Below are 5,677 nucleotides of genomic sequence, written 5' to 3' on the forward strand. Positions count from 1 at the left end.
TTTGTATCTGTCATTTGTATTTTTGCCATGGCAATAGTTTTTGTCTTTTGTGTAACTCTGGTGAAGACACTTATTCATTATTTGAAAGAAACACACCTTGTCAAAGGCAATAGTTTGGACTTTTGTATAGGCTCTGTGAAACACACTTTGCTTATAAAGCAAACTGCTTTCATTATTTAAAAGAAACACACCTTGTCAAAGCCAATAGTTAAGATGTTTGTATAGACTATGTGAAACACACTTTGCTTATAAAGTGAACGGCTTTCATTATTCAAAAGAAACATGCATTGTCACAATCAGTAGTTTGGTCTTTTGTATAGGCTCTGTGACACACTTTGCTAAAAAAGCAAACTGCTTTCATTATTTAAGAGAAACACACATTGTCAGAGCCAATCGTTAGGTTGTTTCTATAGCTCAGTGAAACACACTCTTCTTATAAAGTGAACGGCTTTCATTATTCAAAAGAAACATGCATTGTCAAAGTCAATAGTTCAGAATTTAGTATAGGCTCTGTGAAACACACTTTGCTTATAAAGCAAACTGCTTTCATTATTCAAAAGAAACACACATTGTCAAAGCCAATAGTTAGGTTTTTTGTACAGCTCTGTGAAACACACTTTGCTTATAAAGTGAACAGCTTTCATTATTCAAAAGAAACATAAATTGTCAAAGTCAACAGTTTGGACTTTTGTATAGGCTCTGTGAAACACACTTTGCTTATAAAGCACACTGCTTTCATTATTTAACAGAAACACACATACTCAAAGGCAATAATTCAGATTTGTGTATAGGCTCTGTGAAGCACACTTTGCTCATAAAACAAATTGCTTTTATTATATAAAAAACAAGCATTTTCAAAGGCAATAGTTTGAATTTTTCTATAGGCTCTGTGAAACACACTTTGCTTATAAAGTGCAATAGCTACCTTATTTATATTCTATAGTCACATAGGTTAAATGCAGCTACTCTCCATGTTATGGGAAGTGCCTTGGCAACCATTACAGTGTTTTGATTTGTCAACTTGGCCACCTTACACAACCACTACAATTGCAACACATAGGTTACACTTGAAACATTACCAATAGCAGTAATAATATGTACTTAATAATACACAGGTGTCTATTGGCACCTCCAACATGAAAAATCATAACTTTAGAGAGAGTACATTATTAAGAAATCAAATTTGCTTATGCATAAAATAGCAGCAAAGGGATTTTGCTTCAATTAATAAAGCCCTGTGTTGCCTTCTATTGGGTGTTCCAATTTCTTCTCTTGCCCGGGCAAAGGCCGCCTCCATCAAAGTGCGAGTGATAGATACAAAATTAAGTCATATGTTACCATAGGAGGACATGGTGGTGTAGAGGATTTTGCTGAATACTTGGCACTAACTTTTGTACTCAATCACACTGGTTGTTCAGACAGTAGCAGTTGTTGTAGAGGAAAACTGTATTCTTTATGACAATTGATCTTTTCCTTCAGCTATACCTAAGAAACACTTTGGGCCTCATTTCGAGAAGTGCGCTAAAAACAGGGTCATTACTGGCATGAAAGAACTCGCGGGTCCGTGCTCGTATGACGCCGCTAATAGCAGCTGATTATGAGTACGCGAGCATGCGCGAACCCCCATGCTGGTAATGGCCCTCCAACCCCCTGATAGCGCCATCACGGGACCCGCCGATACCGCTTCCGCTTAGGAGGCACCCCTTAATACCAACCCGGTAATAACATCATGCTAATACCAGGCTCGTAATACCGGACCTGGAAGTAACGTCATTGCGTCGGAACAGGAAATGCGCCCGGCAGCCATCTTTAAAAACACAATCCATTGCAATCCTTCCAAACCACCAGTGTTGCACCGGAGAGACCAGGGACTTCCAAATCAACATGTACAAGGCATGCAGAAAATCGAACCCCTGCCTGTGCAAGAAGTATTTTTCTGATGAAGAACTAATCATGTTGGCGGACACCTTCGCTGCCCATGCTGAGGACATAAATACCTATAACCTCTAGGGGGAGGCGCAGCAGAGGAAAAAGGAGATCTGGGAGGAGGTAGCCCACAAGGTATCTGCAGTCGGCGCAACCCCACGGACAGTCAAAGACTGTAAGAAAAGGTGGGATTACCTCCACCTTAGGGTACGCAACATCCTGGCCAGCAATCGGAGGGAGGCATGGCCACAGGCGGGGGTGTCCACTCCCCGACAAAATTAATGCACTGGGAGGAGACGTGTAGTACCTTCATCCAGATGGAGTCCATCGAGGGCTTCAGGGAGATGGAGACGGGTGCTGCAACATCTGGAGATGGAGGTGAGTGACCCTGCAGACGCCAGTAGGGGAAACCATGACGTAGCACAAGTGATCTGGAATAGAGTCAAGGCAAGGCAATGCATGTCCCAATACACACACATCAACACATACATGACCAGATGGAGGCCCAAACCCTGCTACACTGAAATGCATGCTGAGTGCTAATCCCATTACCAACAGACAGCCAACACACACTGACCATTCCCATGTCATACATAATGCAAGATGCATTAAATGGTGCTGTGGAGATTTTCATTTATCATGCATTCATATCTTACAGGTGTGTCACACAAGGTAGTTTGAAGGGGGGCATTTTGGCATTTGCCATGACGTATCAATTCAGGTATGCTGCATGGCCGGTGGCAAGCCGTTGTATTGTATACAAACCCCAATACAACGGCATGCCACCGGCCATGCAGCATACCTGAATTGATACGTCATGGCAAATGCCAAAATGCCTCCCTTCAAACTACCTTGTGTGACACACCTGTAAGATATGAATGCATGATAAATGAAAATCTCCACAGCACCATTTAATGCATCTTGCATGTAACACCATCACCACCCTGCATCTCTTCTACCTCCCCCAGGCCCGACGGAGAAGATGCAAGTGAAATACCACCCACAAGGGCATCCACGTCCCGGGCCAAAACAACTGCCACAGGCAAAACCATCTCCGGTGCAGCCTCGCAGGCCACACCAAAACTCAGGGCGAGTGCCCAGGCCATGGCCGCACATGAGGGCCCCACAGCTACGCCTGAGACCGGAACCACAGAGCTGGCAACACCAGCAGAAGGCGAGGCCAGTGGTACCGATTCCGCAGAAACAAGTTCTGTGGGCGAGGCAGCAGCCACTGCCCCACTGAGCGACATTGAAACTGGAGCGGAGGAGCATGTGGACGAGGAAGGGCTAATCCATGTGGCATGTCCACATACCCCAATCCCCCTGTCCACCCCCAACCCCACACTCAGGCCACACCCACCAGCAACATTGCAGATCCTGCACTCCACAGTTCAGACCTCAGCACCACCCCCCGTGGGCAGCCCTACCAATGCATGCCCGGTCGCAGCACCACTGCTGCTCCCACCAACCTTGAGGCATGGCTAGAAAGGGTGGAGGCAAGACAGGACTCCATGCTGGAACTTGTCAGACAATATGTGGCGGAGGGAGAGGACACGAGACAAGAGATAGCGCAGGCCATTGTAGCAAACACTGCAGCCATAAATGCCTCTGCGGTGATGATGCGAGACAGTCTTGGGGCCGTCACTCAGGTCCTGACCTCAATACTGCAGCACCTGCAGCAGAAACAACCTATGCCAGCCGTGCCAATCACTACAGCATCCACCCATCCACCACACCCCCATCCTCCATGCCCGCTTCCTCTGCTCCCTCCATCCCTGTGCGTCTTACAAGGCGCAGTGCGAGGCAGTCAGAAAGGCTACCCCGGACACCAAGAAATCACAGAAATAGTGTGGGACAACAATGGGAGTGGGGGAGATGTTGTGCGTGGGGTATAGGTGTCTAAGGGGGTGTTCTTTGGGGGTATGGGGAGTTCTTTGGGGGGAATGGGAAGATCTTTGGGGGTATGGGGAGTTGTTTGGGGGTATGGGGAGTTTTGGTATTTTGGTGGGGGGAGGGTGGGTAGTACTTTACTATTGTTCACATTAATACACCTGTTGTGTAAAAAATCATTTCATGCCTGGGCATTGTTCATTTCGTGTGTATCCATTTAATTCATGACAGTGCACAGTGCCCAACTCCCCACATACCCTGTGTGTATGTCCACATAGACCCAGTGCTCAGTGTAGCACTGACACATATCCATCAATGTCCCTGTGGGTCAGAAGTATTCATCAATCAGTGATTGGCATACAGCACGGCCATCTTGTGCATCACGTACTGGCAGGGATGCTCCTTCTCCTCCGTCTTCATCCTCATCATCCACACCCGGTGCATGCATGTCAATGTCAGGTGGCAGTGGTACATTTCTCCGGACGCACATGTTGTGCAGCATGACGCAGGCCATGGTTATCTTTGCCACCTCCTCAGGCCTGTAAATGAGTGCTCCACCAGACCTGCTTAGGCAGCGGAACCGCGCCTTCAACAGGCCAAAGGTTTGCTCAATCACAACAAGGTTACGGGTATGAACCCGATTGTACTCGTCTTCATGGCTGTTCCACGGGTTCCGCACAGGGGAAAGCAAATACAAATAGGTCTGTGTGAGTCACTCAGAGCTGCCACCTTCAGGATTCACAGCCATGGCCGCAGCAATTTGGTGTTGGCATGCACATGTCCCTGTACGTATGCACAAATGTTATTTAGATGCATTGTATATTGAAATATGGTGTGGTAGTCTGGATGGTGTTGTACAGATGATGCAGGGTGATTGCTTGCATGCTGATGCCGATGTACTGTGGATGCAGGACGATGTTTTGCCTCCCATGATTGCTGCGTATAGTACACTGTGCATGATCACACTAGCCACATTGGCACAGTTGCAAACATGTTTGGTCATGCATTGCTTGACATTCCCATGGTGGCCAGGTTGTGCGTCTTACATGTTGTCATTGATATGCGGCATTGGTCCAATGTGTGGCAGTGATGTGTCATGTTCGGGTTGGGAGGTTCAGGTCGGAAGTGTTTAGCTCTGCGTGCATTCTACACTCACCGCCAATTGCCACCCTGGTGGAGTATGCATCCACCCACCTCACAACTCTGATGCACTGCCATGGGCCAGTCAGGCAACTCACCAAGCACCAGGCACGTCATTCAGCATGTCGCTCCATGTGACGGGGTAGCGTGGAGTTACGCAGCACCATGGCATCATGTGCAGATCCGGGATATCGGGTGCAGCAATGTGTTTTCAAAACCCCTCTTTGATATCTTAGATTATCTGGGTGTCACCTACACCAACTATGCTGATGACACCCAGATACTCATTCCCATTACGGGTGACCACACGGCCGACACTAATGCTGTGAATGCTATCTACCAGGTCATCCAGGCTTGGATGGCCCAACACAAACTTTGTCTCAACGATGAAAAGACTGAGCTAGTCATCCTTGGCTCTCATCTTAGATTTAAAAGACTTGACCCCGCTTTTGAAGCCATCGTCATCGATGGTAACACCATTAAAGTTTCCAATGATACTAAAACATTAGGTATTTACCTTGGCTCTACGCTATCACTATCCAGACAAACTAATGCAGTAATCTCGGCCTCCGCTTATACGTGCAAGCTTATTACAGCCTGCCGCCCCTTCCTCCCCACGGCCAACTGCACCTCACTGGCCAGAACTTTGATCATGTTGAAAATTGACAACTGCAATGCCCTCTATTTAGGAATTAGTCAACATAACCTCAACAAGCTCCAA

The sequence above is a fragment of the Ambystoma mexicanum genome, chromosome 1p (assembly GCF_040938575.1).
Source record: "Ambystoma mexicanum isolate Mex_15411 chromosome 1p, UKY_AmexF1_1, whole genome shotgun sequence".
In the NCBI taxonomy this organism is placed as follows: domain Eukaryota; kingdom Metazoa; phylum Chordata; class Amphibia; order Caudata; family Ambystomatidae; genus Ambystoma; species Ambystoma mexicanum.